Here is an 18327-nt window from a genome sequence, read left to right on the forward strand (position 1 = left end):
AAAAACATACATTAAAAACTTTCACTGACTTTATGAAGTTTTTTTTCTTTTGTACACAAGGTCATCAAAACCACATTCTACATTTAATGTAGGTCCAGTCTCTGTGTTCGTTTTAAGACAAGCTACTGTACTTTGTTATATCCTATAAAGCTTGGATAGAAAAACTGTATTGTTTTCAACTGCCCCAACCCAGCAACAAATCAAGGCTACATTTAGCAGATATTACAGCACAGTATGTCTCCACATGCTTTATCAATGGTGACTAACATGTTACAATAGCTTAGAATTCAACGCGACAGCGTTTTCAGTTTAGAAGAGTTTGTGTAATGTGACTTTTTAGCTTTAAGTACATACAGTAGATCTGACCTTCTAGTTATTATTACATATTATTAGATAAGAGATATTGAGGTCAGTAGCTCAGCCGTAAATTTTATTTTTCTTTATCTGCAGAGACCCATGAAGCAAAAATAGTAAGATCATCTGAATACATTGCAAAAGAGGTAAGAAGCGATAAGAACGATATTCACAAAAATTTAATTCTGTCCAAGACACATTATCTATGTGTAACTTGGCAGTATAGGTGATAATGTACCCTTTGTGAAATTTGTCAGATGTTTCCATTTGACTAAATGCCAGGAAAATAAAAATAGTTGTTTTACATATTTTGACATTGGTAATCAGAAGAGTTGTACTCTTAGAATATAATAGTTCGGGTGGGTAGCTGCATGCATAGGCTGCAAAGGAACAAGTAATAGGTTTATTCCATGCTGAAAAGAGAAGAAATAAAACACAACATTTCACTATTACAGTACAATCAATTCAATTAATCAATTAACAGCTAAAGATTCTGTCAGCCTCAGATGGCATTGCTTTCCGTATCTTTCCATTCAAACAACATTTAAAACATTTCAGACAAAAATCAAAAAGCCATACATTAAAAAAATCTGCCACTCCTGGAACTGAACAAATAGAAGGCATCTTAAGCAATTATTTTGTGATAGTTTTTGCCTTTTTTGTTGTTCTGTTTTGGTTTTTTGTAAAGCATTGATTCCTAAACTTCATCTACCAATATTTGTGTGTTCTGTACAAGAATATTGAATATTTTGTATATTGTTGACAAACAAAATCAAAATATTATTTGGAATTGCTTGAAACATTTACAAAATAGAAATCTTTGGACCTTGTACAATGCAAATTATTTAATTAAAAATATATATATTTCCAGTTCACAAAGCAGACCTTTTTGCCTTTGTGTTGGCTTAGTCATATAGAGTATGACTGTCCTTCATCAAGGTCTGTCAAATTAAGATAAATTCTGTGATTACAGTAGATTTCAGCTTACTGAAACAGCAGAATTTAATATTTGCTGTTTATTTGTAAGTAAAATACCTGACCAAGCCATGTCAATTAAAGATCAAATAGAACCATACAGCAAGCTTATTCTAATGTGTAATCTTAGATACAACACCCTACAAAATTTGTTATTATTGACTTATTGAAAGTATTTGTGAGTATAATTGTACCGGATAATGCTCAATGGGTCTAGTGAATCATTGCCTTGAATACCAAACAAAGTTAGGTCAAGCAAAAACAAAATATAATTCCCAGAACGTTTTCCTTTATCAAATTATTAGAAGCTGCTTTAGGAAAAAATCTTTTGAAAGCAAATTTTGCTGCACCTTTCAAACTCCTTGATATGAATCTCATTAGTGAGCTATGCTGACTCATTAATCTCCCCTTAGTTGTTAATGAGAGAGTTTTTAAATCAATGTCTCTACATCTAGCCATTGGCTAATAAACCCTTCAAAAATGTTTATATAGCAATATCTAGATCCATATTTAATGTTACAAAATAAAGAAACATGCATACAGTAAATTCAATAAAACAATGTTTTTTCTGTACAGCAAAGAATCCCAATGTACATTATATACGGGAAGGATTCACCTCATTCCCTACTCTTACAAGTGCCATAATCTTTAATGACAAACAGGTTAGGACTCTGTTTTATAGAAAACCAAAGGACAGTACGCCCTCCAATACAGTGCCCTCATCACCAGATTGGAGTGTTGATTTGGAAATTCAGGTCTAAAGGGAAGAGCAATGCTTACTGGTCCTTGGCGCAGTACTAACAAGACCCAGTATTTCTTAACTTAACTGACTTCTGGGTAGATCAAGCTGCAGGGTGGTATTGCTGTTGTTAAAAGCATGTAATATACTGTATGTTAAAACAAGGATTACAGTATGTTTCAGAGCACTTTAGCATTAGAATAATTAAGAGATTCTGGGTTCCTCTGAAGTAATCTTTATTTAGCAGAATCAGATGTTGTATATACTATTGAGCAGAACAGTTAAAAGACCTATGATACCACAAAAAACAGTACAGTTTATGTTAAGCAATCCTCACAGTACAGAGAGTTCCTTTAGCAGTGGATCACTGGGAATAAGTCAAACAGAACAGGAAAAATAAAACACCCAAGGCACCAGTCTTGAATTAAAAGTTGAATATTAATCTATTCGCTAACTTTGTTTTCTCCCTCCTCATTGGGAGCTGAAGCCCTTTCCATTCATTGGGCATTCTTTTTATAGTTTATATCTTAAAAAGAGCAGCAATGTTTGCTAATCTAGCTGCATCCTTATGTTGTTACAGTAACTTGCATGTGAAACAGAATTTTGTGTTTGGAGTAGTATCATCCATCCAGCTCATCCCAGCAAGCAATGGGTGCAAGGCAGGATAAACCCGGGAGAGGACACCAGGCCTTCACAGGGTAGTGACACACACATACTCACACTAGGGCCAGTTTTCCCAGAAGCCAATTAACCTACCAGTATGTCTTTGGACTGTGGTAGGAAACCAGAATACCCAGAGGAATACACACAAGAACACTGGGAGAACATACAAACAACACCCAGATAAGCACTGCGTCACTATGCCTCCCTGGAGTAGTATCACACATGATGTCATTTAAAAGCTACCTTCATTAGAAATAATTCATTTTAAGACAAGTTAAATAAACACACTATTTTTTTTTCAATGAGTTTTCAGAATGTTTCAGGCAACATACAGTAAAGTTAGCAGTGCTTTACTTGCTCTTGACACCACAGAAACAGAATGTACATCAGTGACCAGGTCACCCTAACAATTCTCCTAAGACCCCAAGAGTGGTTCCTCGTGTTTATGGACCCTTTCAGTGGGAGTTGGCAAAAGATATAATGAGGGGTGTTTTCTAGCAGAAGCCAAATGCCACAATTCCTGCCCCCAGAAGCAGTGTCTTAACTTCCTCAAAGAAGTGTCCTTTGTGCAATCTCATACATACAAGTATTACAGATCATCCAATTCCCCTCCTCTCATAGTCTCAGTGTCCTGTGAGTCCTGACCTGGGCCTGCAAACCGCTACAGTATGTTGAAAGTGCCAGTAATTCAGCAGTTACACACTGTTTATGAAGTAATTGTTTTTTGCGAACTATTATTTATAAATTCTCAAAACAGAGCAAAACTAGAACAACCAAATAATGTCAAATACCAAGTCATAATATATTGCTCAATTATGAAGTGAAAACTCTATCAACAGTATATTGTGTAAGAGAAAGGACAGAATACATTCAATTTTGAATATTGAACTTTCTGGAAGTAGACACCAAGATGCATGAATTTCAGGACTGAACCAAACAGACAATGATTATGAAAAAACAGCTTAAAAATAAAATTTGAAGTCTGGCAGAGCTAGGCTTCCAACAGATCTTTCATGCTGCAGAATTTAATACATGGTTGCTTCTCTTTCCAGATGAATTAGGAAATTCTAGTATGCAATCTATACCAATACAGTAAAGTAGAAAAGAGGAATCCTAGAAAAAAATATGAGTAAGGAAGGATATACATTTTTTCTGCTGTGATTTGAGCATGCAGCAACCTGTAAATCTACTTTTTTTTTAAATGTAACTGTTTTTTGTGATAGTGTGTACCAACAGTAAATGCCAATACTAAGGTATCTTATGTTTGACCATTCGCCCAATTTTAGGTATGCCATTGTTTTTTATTGCAAAATGTAAAGACAATAATGCTTATTTGATTAAAATGGTTTAATGCCCTGATAGAACACAGTTACTATTTATAAAAATAGCTAGCAGATAAAGTAAGGTTTGGGCAACATTATCTGCATATGGCAAAATACCATTGCCAGGGTGAATTGCAATATTGATTATTGGTAATGTAAAAAGGGTTAGAAATAGAAAACTGATACTAGCTTGAGCTAGTAGTTCCAAAAACCAGGTAACCAGAAGAAGTAAAAGTGGGGTTCCCTAACTTTGAAATTTCAAAATGATAATAATACTCATACATGTTAACACAAGAATGGTGGTTAAGGGTAGGTATATACTAAATCTTTGTAACAATATCAATGGCATCTGATCTAAAACCCATACATTCTAAAACTGACTACAGATATCCTCACGCTCGTCAAAATCTTTCTTGGTCTCCAACAACAAAAAAGCACAGCATGAGGAGACTGTGAATATTCTAAATAATATAATAAGCACATAATGCTTTTTAATTCAGCCTAATGATTGTGGTGAATTAATTTGGTCATACAGGCCTCCAGCCAAGACTAAGTACCTTAGTATTCAACTTGGAATCACAGCAAAGCAAACAAATAGGATAATAGTGGAAACTAAGTATAGGATTGATGTTGTACAATAAAATTGATATAACTATTATATTCATATACGGTATTACATGTTAATGTATCTTTCTATTGAAGTATGTATCATTTTGAGCAGTAGGGGGCGCAACAGGGGCCAAAAAGCTCAATACAATTCAGAAAGGGATGCCATCAGTGCCAAAGGTTCGTATCCTGAACCATTGTTTTTATTTCACACCTCTTCAGGACAAAGACAAAGTAAATGAAGGTCATTACAGAGACACCATACAGTACATTTTCCCTGACGACACTGAAAGCCTGCACTGTATAAATGTAGAGTTTATCTGCATTTTATAATGTGGCCAACTACCAGGTGTATTTTCTTATGCAGAAGCCTCAGAAAAAAAGTGAGTTGTTGTGCATATCCTAGAAAAAGAACAAGTAAAGGACCATGCTGAAGCAAAGAGAAAGTTGGTGGGATATGAAGCAGAACAGAATGAAAAAAGGAAATGTGAGAATTGGCACAGCAGGTGACAAAGAATGTTTAAAAAAATGGAAATGTGCAGGATAGCTTCCAGAAAAAGCCTGAAAAGTTTAAATCTGTAAATGAATTGAGAGGTTTTAAAAAGACATTATACTATCTTTGAAAGCTGTTAGAATGTGGGATCTTAGTTTGAGGATAATCTTGGCTTCTTGTGTGTTTCTGGGTTTAAGAGCCCTGGAAGTTCTCTAAAAGGACAATAAGGTCAGCATAATCATGGGAAGGAGATTAAAATGAGGGAACTGTTGAAGTTCTTGGACAGCTACAGTATGTTGGTTTCCATTTCAGATTTATGATGTTTTGGCTGTAAGTGCAGTAAAATCTTTAACTGCCTTTAACTGTGCCTGAGGAATGCACGTGCCGTTGATCAGAGCAGTTGTTATGTAGCTTGAAACTACATCTAATTTTCTTAAAATGTGATAAAAAAAGTAAAGGGTGTGTGACGATTTATCAATTAGTGCAAAACTCTAAAAATTGCCAAGGTGATCTAATCACTATCTAATCACTTCTATCACTATCTCAGCATTGTGTACCACTGGAAAAAAACAGCTTTGGAGTCAAAAAGTATAATCAATTGCAGAGCTCATTTATGTCTAGATAGAAATAGTAAGTTCCTTGACTGGTGAGTTAATTGCATTCCATGTACCTCCAGTTTAGATGTATGTTAATAATGTCTATCACACCCAAAAAGAAATTTCACTTGTAAGTGTAGATGCTGCCATCTGGAATGCATGAGGTGTCTGTAGTTATGCAGCGGTAGATATGGCAGTGTACAAAGGTGACGTGCAGCACCTTGTTATTTATCCCCAATTGTCAAATGTAGGACTGCTTTACCCTGTAACACTGCCCAGTGATGCAGTAAAGACTTCAATTTCCAAACCACTGCTGCAAACTGGTGTGCTGTCAGAAGAGATTGAGTATACATGTAAAAAAAAAACTTAAACATAATTATTTAATTTATTATTATACATATATAATAATAAATTATTTTAAATATGTAAAACTAAGAAATGCCACACAAAAATTATTGTTATAATCCAGATGACTCAATTAAGTAAATAGTCTCTAGAATGTTCACTTGTCAAGATCACATCATGAATGGGGTTATTCAATTGTATTGGTAACAGTATTTCTAAAATTACTGGTTTTATATACAGTGTGCAATAATAAACCCAAAATTAATTAACAAAACCCGCAATTTTGTTTTATGAATTAATTACTGTATTATCTGTATGTCAGTGGCGAAATAAACCTTATTTGTTAATGCAATGACAAATATAATTGTGATTGTACTGTTTATCACCTAATTGTATGAGTCCTACATGTGTGTTGTATCAGTAATGTTGTTGAGTTTAAAGTATTACTAAACAGGTACAGTTTTAATGTTTTTACAATGACAGCTTTTCTTCCCACATACATTACACATTATTACAGTGGTGTGTGCCTTTGGATGACTGAATGTGTAGGACAGTGGGATATGTAGTTTCTTAGTTCATGTACTTAGTGCCACGAGCTAAATTAAAAACTATAAGTTTCATTTTCCATTCAATGCAAAGAAACACTATACACTGTGTACAGTGTATATATACTATAATATATACAGGATATAAACATTATACATAAACAACAAATAATTACAGTTACATGTTACAGTAGTTTGCAGAGGAAGTGAAACCAAACGAACCAGAAGTGTTTCAAAATAAAAATGATATGAATAATAATGCTGACCAAAAACTTAGACAAAACACACAAAAATCATATAATAAATCAAAAAACATTTCAAAAAAGAAATCTCTGCTTCTTAAAGAGAATCTCTGTTACACATTGAATCTTTACGGAACTGGAAAAAATATAGATTGGTGGAACGTGAGTATGCATACTGTGACTAAACATACTTAAGTATTCTTTTAAACTGGTATACTGTAGTTTTATACATTTATGTACTGTATTTCAGTATTGTTTACTTAAAAACAACTCCAAGAATTTTGCACCAGCATTTAAAATCACTGCCCCAAAATAATTTGACTGTTTTCTGATTTCACTAGGAACAACAATATCCAAGGATTGAATGCTTTGTAAATGTTTGGAATACTCAGCGGGAAAAGTTTGGCTTAGCCTACTTGGTTAATGGTCATAGGACGAGGAGGCTCAAACCCCATTCAGACTGAGTGAGCCAAGGAGAATATACAGTATTTTCATAGGCAAAAAGATTAAAATATTTCCATCTATACCACTATTAGGACCTGACCTGACAGGAAATTCCCCAAATCCTGGAATGTATCTGATTGTCCTTCATTGGACTGATTCCAGAACAACAATGTCTTTAATGTCTATAACCTGGTGATCAAAAAACAGCCTTTGACATAAATCTTGTGCTATTAAATATATATCCTAGCATTTTGTTTGCCTTTTATCCGATTCTCTAAACTGTGTTGAAGATGTAAATAATGAGTCAATAAAAAAAATCAATCTTTTTCATAAGTATCCTCTTCTGGCTCTGCATCTCCTATTTTGTATTTACTGTACAGTTCACAATTTTACTACTTGTATGCAAAACCCTGCTCTTTATCTACAGTACATTAAACACCACCTGCCAGCTGTTTGCCCCGATACAAATTTTATCTAAATCTTTCTGAATTTTATTTTCTGTTTCTAGAGTGTTTGCTAAGCCTCCTAATTTTGTAATATCTTCAAACATGACTAATTGACCAGTTTTCATTTACTTTTTAATTTCAAAAAGGTTAACAATGTTTACAATTCAGAAAATGATTGCCTGAATCAGAATCAGAATTGTAAGGATGTACAATGTCACAGAGGCGTTTCCCAGACGGGAGTAGTGTAAATTCACACTGGAGTGGGTGTCCGTAATGTTCTTGGCCTTATATAGAACTCTTGTTGTAGAGGGCCTTTAGGTTTATTTGTTTTGCTTAATGATCTTTCTGCTTATCTTAATTTAACTTTCCCAACCTATTACAATTAATGATACTGATTTTGCCAAACAGACACGTAAGGAAGTATTTTAAAATAAGTGTTTATATAAATTAAATAAGTGTTAGAATAGTTTTGAGTATCTTAAAGAAGCTTTTTTTACAAGTGGTACCATAACATTTGTTCCTGTTTTCCCATTGATAAAAAATAACAATGGACCATTAGAATAACCAGTTTCTAGGTTGATTTACATGATAAAGACACCTTTTATGCAATTGAACACCAAACAGCTTTCTGCCAATTGCTGGCATCATTTTGAGTGGGAGCAGGGAAATTAATGCAAATACTTTCTCTTCAGGCTGCTGGGTGTTTCTACAATTGAAGTACATTTTGTAACAGTTGACAATATTTATTCAAAATGCTTTTTGTCTTATCATAACATGGTTTCAAATGTACAGAAAAAAGCCAGTTCGTGCATCTTAACAGGAAAACCAAGTTGTATTATTTGCTATTATCATGACTGATTACAGTATTTGTTGTCACCTCCATTACAGACATACTACGCAGCACATAATTTAGAAATGTGTTTGGATTATTACAGCATATACCAATTTGTGGATATACGAAACTTCCTAAGTCCCTTTACCAATTTCTATTTTAACTTTATTTTTTATTTAAAAGGAACTAAGATTAAACATATATAAAATATAATATCACAAAAACATTATGCCACTACCTTTTACTCACAAAAGTCACAATTAAAATTAAAATGTTTATAAACAGATAATCAATGGTGCTTTGTTGTTGGTTTTTTTCCACTTTGATCCGGTTGCACTATGTTTTCCTCATCACCTGTTCGTCTTGCAGATGCCTCAGTGGCTTTTCTGGGTGGTCATGTCACCCTGTAATGCGAAGCCCATTTGCCCCCCTTTCCTTTGTTCTTCACAACAGGATTCTGCCCCGATGTCAAATACCCGTCCTCCCTCAGGGATCGGCAACAGGATTCCACTCTAATGCTGAGGCAAGCTGATGCTGCCCAATTCCTGTCAAAAGGCTGTCAAAAGACTCAACAGGGTTGAGATCCTCGGGCTCTATGAAGACCACTTTCGCCTGTTGCTGCTGAAGCAGTCTGCTCTGACTCCAGTTCAGGATTTCATGTCATTCTGCACTGCAGCACTCAGTTCCAGTCTGCCTTGACTCCAGTACAGAACGTCACGTCACTCTGCACTGCAACTCTCCGTTCCAGCTTCTTTATCTGTCTGCACAGAGGCTCCTGGCCTCTACCCTGGAACCCTGGACTCTTTTTCGCAGACCTCCTTCTCCTGTGGTTCTGTCCCACATTCAGTAGGCCGCTTCTGTCATCCAGGACCCCAGGATTCTCCCTGTGCAGCCATTTTTACCTCTGCCTAGCAGCCCCATTTTAGTTCTGTAGAGTTCTGCACTAGTAATTTCGTTTTTCATTGTCCTCTTTCTTTTTTGGCTTCTCTTTGAGGCAGCTTCTTTTCCTGACTCAGGGGTCTTTTGTTTTCCTGTTTGTTTGTCCAGGTAATTTTACATTTCTTTCTTTTATCCCAGTCTCCTTCCAACATCCCAGCGAACCCTTCTGTTTCTTCTTAGAGAGCCAGGCATCCTGTTTCTGCTCTGATGCCTGGAAAGCATCACTCCTTTAGCCTGAGCTCCCTGAGAATTTCTAGTTTGCACGCATGACAGGGAATGCTCCCTGTAGCTGTGCTGACCTTGGGCTCTGAGCATTGAGAGGAAACTGAGGGTGGGCCTGTTACAGTACCCCCATCCATCGCATATGTCTCCCCCAGTTAGTGCAAAGGGAGCTTGTGTATCCGATTCTGTTCACACCCGGGTGCTTCCATCAGAGAGTTGAACTTGGGAGACCGAGCTGAAAGTGCACTCCTGGCCTGGTCTCAGAGGAGACCCCCATAAGGACATGTCGCTTGAGTCACTGGACAATCAATGGACTACTGAGTGCGGTTTTCCTGCCTTGCCAGTTTCTGTGAAATCCTTCCTCTCAGTGAAGCCTATGGTGCAAAGGACAGCTGTGCTCTGAAGAGACTCCTTTTTTCCCAGTTTGTTGGCCTGTGGGCTGGCCTGCCTGCATCCCTGGCTGCTTGGAGAGCTGTCTCCTAGAACCATGCGGACCCTTTTCTTCTGGGGCCTTGGTGGTCAGTTCCATCCTGGAGCTGAGGGTCCCAGATACTGGTCGGTGGGCTGGGATGAGCAGTTTGGGGATGGCGCTTTGCCTTGCCAGCCTGTCTCTTTAGTCACCAGGGATGCAGAGAGCTGGCATCTCCCAGACTGTCACACCTCACCAGCTGGGGCAATTCTTGCTTCGGCTTAGTTTTGAGTTTTTCTTTTCCATTACTGACCAACCTGAACTGATTTAGCTCTGTCTACCAGTAATCAATTTATCATATTATAACTTCCTCGGTTTCCGGTTTTCTTTTACTTTCACTCCGTCCTGTAGTGCTCAAGCCCTCAGTCAGTAGGGTCTCCTTGGGTGTTCCACCACTCTCAGGTCTCTTGCACTTGGGTTCTGAATAATCACCAGCCATGTCATAACAATATAAATATTAAATTATATTAATACATTATATTGTTAGTTTTGTTAATAATATACTGGTTATTTTTATTTTTAGCCTTTAAAAGTTTTAAATGAAAAATTCCTTTTTTTTACATAATTCCATATTAAGTGGATTAATAAAGAAGCAGGCTTTCAGTACATGAATATGACTGTACTGCATTTCAAGGTACCATATGTAGTTGTCTGTAGTGGCAAGGCCTATTATTTTTAATTAGAATTAAGTTTTATTACAGATTTCTAATAATCTTTGTGCTGCCTTGACCAGGCAGCTTGGTGCCTCTCTCAAAATGCAGAGGAATGTGTAGCACAGATGGGTTCCATAATGTCTGTAGTCTGTTTCTTAACCAAGACCATGTGTCCAAGGTCACTGTTCATCTTCCAATGAAAGATCCACTATTAAGGGATCTACAGGGTGGGAACCAGGACAAAACCTGATAGAATCTCAGCAAATCACCAGCTTGTGATCCTTTACCTTAAAAGGAAGAACCCAACTCATTTTTATTGATTAACTTACTATCTCCTTTTCTCTCTCCAACTAGACTTGCAATTAGACTTTTCCAACCATATTACTACAATTAGTCCAAGTCAGGACTTAAGCTTTTCTCCAATATGCCGTGCTGAAGGAGTGAGTCAGTAAAGTACAAAATTCTGCCCAATATATTCTTTCTGAAACAGATTAAACATTGTGCTTGTGAACTCACTTTTATTTTCACCTCATCAATGAAATAAGACAGTTGGACTCTTTTTGTCGACATTCTGAATATCCAAACATATTCAATATCAAGTTACAGCCAGGACAAACCAACTTCTCCCACCTGCGTACCTAGTGGTCAGACCCAAGAAGACAATTGTGAAGACACTATTACTTCAAGACAGAAGTTCAGAGATCCTAACTTTTGGAAGAGCTGCCTGAGATTTAATGCTAGGAACAACCCTCTCTTCTCTCTGCACCCGGGACACTTCCTGCACAGAGCAAGCAGCTGCCAATTGGACCATGGACCAATCCAGACAGCTTCATCTTATCAGCGGGAAGTTTGAACTCATCGAGGATATTTGGTCAACAGATCTTTGAGTATTAAACGTCTTTATTCACAATATAATTCTTGAGAGTTTAACTATTATTCCAACCAATGTTTGATGTTTAGTTCATGATACTAATTATGTATTTACTTGTATCTGAGAATATGAATGTAATGTAATTATATTAATTATATGAAACAGATAAACAAAGACTATAGCACATTATATAAATGAACGACAGCCTTTTGTATCACAGCAGATGGTTTTAAATATATATTCTATTAAAATTTTTGTTTTTTAATCGCATAGTCACATCACTATGGGTCTAATGCAAGAGCTTTCAATGTGATTATTAGACTTAGAAAAAACAGATTAAACGAGGTTACCATTTTTTATAAGATCTAATGTAAAACAAGTGTTATCTATCAATATTTGAGCAATAAAAGGCTGTATTTGGTATGCTGGACAGGACTGTGGTATACAGCAGTTTGCTTTCCAATGAAACACATTTTGACTTGCATTCTAGATGGCTTCATCTGTACTGCCTCATCAAGTATCCCAGAACAACGTAATGCTTCTCAATCAGATGTGGAAGGCCCTTTTGATCTAATGAATTTCCCCACCAGCATGGAGGTCTTTGAGAAATGCAGTATGGAACAGGAAAGGCTGGTGGCCAGCCTCCCTCAGCAATGTTGGCACAAAAGTTGGCACAAAAGAACATTTTTTGGATTGGGTGAAATTTGCTGAGTCCTAGGTTGTACTTGCTTGAATTCAAATATTGTGACCAAATATACAACACACTTATATAACTCAGTAACACTACTGGAATTGTTTTGGACACTTTGGACACATGGTTAAATCCATAGCATTTTATATGTTGTAAGTTAATGTTTTTCACAGATGCATCTTTTGAAGACTGGAAAAGAAATTTAAGTTAATATAACACCACTGTTGTTCAGCTGTTGATGTTCTGATAAACCTCTAGTATTAGGTTATGATTATTACTGTATGTGACATGAAACCTAAGACAAATTGTCACTACCAAATAGTCAAAAATTTCCATTTTTATGTAGGATGTATTTATCATCAACTGTTAGATGTAGCATAAAACGTGTGGAAACTAGGTCTTGGTCTGAAGTTTGTGAAATGTGTCTGCATAAGATCAATTCTGTGGTATTTAATTAAAGCAGTGGTTCCAAACTCCAGGCCCATGTACTTAGGAATCCAACATGTTTTCTGTCTTCTTTAAGTTAAAAAGAGCTCTACGCCTAGAAGAAATGTTAAATGGATTCAAATAAAGCTCAAGTGGAGTCTTTTATTTGGCAGTGTAACAGCACAGATTAACAGATTAAGCTGTTTTTTCATGAGCCTGAACAGTATTTCCTTTCTAAAATCATAAAAAAACATTTTTCCATTGCATAATCGGTTATACAGTAAATGTTTTTATACAGCAATCAGTCAGATACATTGTACAGTATCTTTTTAATACTGTGCTTATCTAAAATGGCAATACAGAATATATCTGAGAATGATTATGTCAGCTAACAGTCAATTTGAAATGAAGAATTTTGCAGGACTATGACGTATTGCAGAAAAAAAATAGGATCAAGTGCACTAATTTTGATATGTAAAAAAGGGAAAGAAATAACTCAAAAACTGTATAAAAATGAGTATATTCTATAAGCATGGTAGATATATTTCTCAAGAATATATTTCTATATACATAGAAAATATATTGTATATTATATAATATAGTATATATTTTACAGTATATACACATTCCACCTTGTTTTAGAAATTTAATCAAGGTCAAAATAATATTTTGTTAGTAAAGCTTTAAAACACTGGGACTCAGCAGCACATTTTCTTATTAAATTATTAGAATTAAAATTCTAAAAAATAATACAAATAATGTATTTGTACAGTATTTAAATTAGACTATACATATCTCGAGAAAAATTATACAGTTGTACAGCTTTCACATAGGTAGCCCATTTGGTGATGTGATTTTACGAAATGCTAGTTGTGTTTGTGTTTGGGGAGAGGCTGAAGTAGCCACTAAATGTATATATAAATAAGTTAAGGAAAAACACTTTAGCCAGAGCAGTTATTGCACAAGATTTACTAGTACCAGGATTGGTACATAAACTGACAATCAATGAGTCATCCAAAGCAGTCTCCTGGAAAATGAACTCCTCTTGGCTTTAGACTTTTTTTCTATTGCTTTCATTTTAGGTGACTCACAGCAATAAGAGTCGCATAGCTCTGAGTGTCATAAATCATTACTTTTTCAATTTGGAGCTTCGTCCACTGCGACCTTCTCTGGAAGTGGGAATGGATGTTCAGAGTTTTTTGTGTTTGTTTTTGTTGTTTGGTTTTTACTCACAAGTTTCTCTCTAGAATGCTGATGTCTACAAAGAATGTATACTTTCATAAAATTAGTAATTTATTAAAATGTTCATAAACTGTTTTACAGTTAGCAACTTAAGCATTCCCATTTTGTACTCCCACAGCATTAGATACTTCTGTTTTGATAATAAAGTCAAATATGGACAGACTAAGCATTTAGTCTGAAATTATTTGTTTTCTTGGAGTAACACCATTTCTCTTTTTTCCTTTTGAAAGAACCTACTTGAGATAGCCAATATGAAATAGCTGAGATAGAATTACCCTTTCTCTTGAACCTGTGCTGTTTCTTGAACTTGAATGATGCATATGCCTTTGATATTATATTGTTGCTGTTACAATACTTTCAGTGGCTTCAATTTGTAATGTACAGAATAACTACCTTTCAGAAATGGATAGGACACCTTTATATTTTTATTTAAATTAATTCACTAATGACAACAACATCCAATAATTCTTTATTTTGTGAATGTTTGGAATACTTGGTGAGATACATTTGGCTTAGTCTGCAGCTACTGTATATAACCCTGCAACTTAAAACTGACAACCCACTGAAGCTAAGCAAGCGTGAGTTTTGTTGGTACCTGGATGGGAGACTTCCTGAGAAAGCTTTCTGCTGGAAGAGGTGTTAGTGGGGCCCGTAGAGGGCACTCACCCTGCAGTCTGTGTGGATCCTAATGTGATGGGGACACTATACTGTTAAAAGCCACAATCTTTTGATGAGAAGTAATACTGAGGTCCTGATCTTTGTGGTCATTAAAAATCCCAGGGGGTTTCTCAAAAAGAATATATATGTTACCCCGGTGTCATGGCCAAATTTCCCATTGGGCTTTAAAAATCATGGGCTCCTAATAATTTATATCTCTAAATTGGCTTAATCAGTGTGTTGTCCTCACCACTGATAGCTGATATGTGGTGAGTGTACTGGTGCACTATAGCTGCTGTTGCTCATTCAGGTTGGTGCTGCACATTGGTGTTGGTGGAGGAGTCCTAATTACCTGTAAAGTGCTTTGAGTAGAGTATCCAGAAAAGCACTACAATATACAGTAAGTGTAAGGAATTATTATAAAACTCTTTGGTAAATAAATAGCTGTCCATAGGATGGAGAGGCTCGAATCCCATTCAGACAAAGGGTACCAAAGCATAGCTGGAAGAAAAATATGAAACTAGGAAACGAAAATAGGAAAATAGGAGATAGGGCGGAGGAGGAATACTTGAGATGCACGCGAAGGTAAGCATTTGAGTTCAGTATATTTATCTAATTGTGTATTGATGATGATCATGTATCTTCAGTTAATAATTTCAATTAAATAAAATGAGAAAATTGCATGTGAAAATACATATTATCACAAAATTCAAAATGGGACATTGTAGGAAGGGTCTGAATACTTTTGCAAGGCACTGTAATTACTGAAAACGACATATTCTACAAATAAAAAAAGAAAATCGTCATAATTCTATTATTTAGGAAGTCATATTTATTTGGGTAATATAGTATAACTAAGATTATTTATTATTTTGGCTAAATATATGATGTTCAATATGTATGTGTGTGGACATTCTTCTACTGGGGACATATTTGATATGCACATAACTCTTCCATTTCTTAGCACCCTTTACATTGCACAAGAAGGAAAATTGGCCATGTTTTCTGCCTGTCACCCATCGGATAAAGGATAAAAATAGACATTATCTCCTTTTCCACCAGCCTCAAGGGCCATGTTACTGAAGCAGAAGGCTTCTGCTTATGGTTTTACATTATAGAATATATTACCACCAATAATGCATAGTCCTTTTGTGCATTCAAAGCGGTAATAGTTACATTAACAAGAGTTCACAGCATTAACAATTACATTTCTTAATATGCTTTGTCAAGTGCAGCACTACAGAATGTGAATTTTGCACATCTAAGCCTATCTGAATCCCCTCTTAGTCATCAGTTGACTACAAATTCAACTGATAAGCTACAGTATCTTTCTAGGAATGTATAAGTACATTTGACACTTTTGCTTTAAATAATGTAATGGCACATTTAAGTGTAAGTGATTGTATCTATGCTGGGACTTTCTAATATTTCAAAATAAAAATCTGAGAGCTTGCATTGACCCAGGGGCATTTTGACACATAAGATGTGTCATCTTGATTTTAAACCACAAATTCATGACAATAAACTCCCTTGTTAATTAAAAAATCGGCATTGCTAGGAGCAGAGAAAATGTATAAATGTATGTTCTAAATTTATGTATATGTTCTTTTTTGTGGAGTTTCTGCTGATTGTGACAACCTACAGATGCAGCCATTCAAAATGGGTGAGGTATTTCCCGGCATACCGCGACACGCCCACCGGGGTATCACGCGGTATCACGTGTGTCACGTGACTAGCTATCCGGCGTCGCCTTGTAAAACCGCCAGGGGGAGCTTAACCTCTCATGTACAGCATTCGAGCCTTTAATTTTGAACTGTGTATTACAGCATGTTAATCATCAGTCATTCAAATGTTGGTATATTTTATGAAAGCAAGATTGCTCAGTTGGACAAAAGTACACAACCTACCTTTATCAGAAATATTTATGCATCAAAGCCTTTACTGAAGATATTACTAATAGTATTAATAATGGATGACTTTGGACAAGCTGTATACTCAAAGTATAATTTCTTTAGCACATTTGTACAAGCACTTGGAATCTGTCCAAGCCATACTTTGTCAGGCATTTTGATTTACTTCAACGGGCATAAAAACTTCCTTGCTTTTAACAGGGCGTTTCATAATTTCTAACTACGAAAATGATTTAAAATGCGACACCTATCATGAAAAGAAAAAAATACACACCGGTATTCCATTTCTCCCTAAACATTGTAAGCTTTGAAGTCTTTAACTAACGTGATACCGGAGTCAACAAGCATACTTTTAGAATTTGATTAAAAGGGAATATAATATGGAATCGCGTATCTCAAGAATTTAATAACGGTATGATTATATCCGTGTACTGCGGCAGGGCTGTTTCGCCTGCCTGCTTATGCGAGCTGTCTTGTAGCCTACTGGTCTACGTGGGTGACTACCAACTGGCAGGTTGTGTGTTCGAATCCAGCTGGTGCTGGACCTTTCAGTTTTATTTATTTATTTTTTAATCGCGTAACATAAACATATTACCGTATGCAAACTGTACTGAATACAATATGTATATGTATATTTAATGTCTTAACTGTGCCCGTTTAAGTATTGAATATTCATATCTAATTTTACCACTGAAGGGAAATCTTAACATAAACATACAGTATATGGCTGGTCTCGGTACTTTAAAGAAAAAAATACACACCAGTATTCCATTTCTCCCTAAACATTGTAAGCTTCGAATGAAACCACTAAATAAAGACATAAATATAGAAATCTTAAGATTTGTTTTATTTAATGTTGGTAGCAGGATGAACTGTCAGAGTGTATATTTTGTCGCAAAGTTGCTACAAGATGTTAACAGTGAAAAAGGTATTTAGAAATGAGTTATTTCAAGATGAAAAAGAAAACATACACGAAACATGGTTTCATTACGACCAGAATCGGTCTTGAGATATTTTTAACTTGATTTACAGTATTTGAGAGGTATGTCTTAACACCGATACAACAGTGCTTAAGTACTGCTCACGTATATGTTTCTAGGTTTATATTATGCATTTCATACGGTCAAATTACTTTTGAGCAACTAATAAGAAGCGCTAAACGGTATGCGTTTTAGTTTCGTTTTGTGCTGGAACCCGTGGATTGATTAGAGATATCAAGTACATACAAGTCATTTTTTAAATGTTGTAGTTCGTCTTGAAAAAATGTTACGAGTACATCATCTATCAACAATTAGGTTCTGTTTCCATATTGCGGATTTTGGTTAGGTACAGTATTATCAAATCCAGTGGCGCTGTGTGTTACTTTACTGAGTCCCAATCTGTGATTGAAACCTGTAAAACCGGTTTAATTCGTCACAGCCAGCACTCTTCAGGTGTGAGGGTCTTCTGCTCAGAATGAAACGCTAAAATGTTTGTGTATATTCTAATGGTAGTGGGGGCAGGGTGTGTGGGAACAGGTTTGTTCTTCACACCTGAAACATTTTCTCTGAAAGGATTTTCTTCGCAGTTAACCGATCTTGTAACAGCATGTTACAGTTTACTATTATTAACCATATTAATTTTAAGTGCTTAATGTAAAATCTTG

The 18327-nt window shown here is 35.7% G+C and overlaps 1 protein-coding gene across 3 annotated transcripts in view; it reads left to right on the top strand.

Moving 5' to 3' along the window:
* The window catches only part of lingo1a (leucine rich repeat and Ig domain containing 1a), a 516838-nt gene that overhangs the window by 280030 nt on the left and 218481 nt on the right, over positions 1-18327 (top strand). For all 3 annotated transcript variants that reach the window (XM_088641269.1, XM_088641268.1, XM_088641272.1), the window contains one exon: positions 451-500. The gene's annotated coding sequence lies outside the window, so the exon portion shown is untranslated. The remainder of the gene's footprint in view (positions 1-450; positions 501-18327) is intronic.

The sequence above is a fragment of the Lepisosteus platostomus genome, chromosome 7 (assembly GCF_059453375.1).
Source record: "Lepisosteus platostomus isolate fLepPlt1 chromosome 7, fLepPlt1.hap1, whole genome shotgun sequence".
NCBI lineage: Eukaryota > Metazoa > Chordata > Actinopteri > Semionotiformes > Lepisosteidae > Lepisosteus > Lepisosteus platostomus.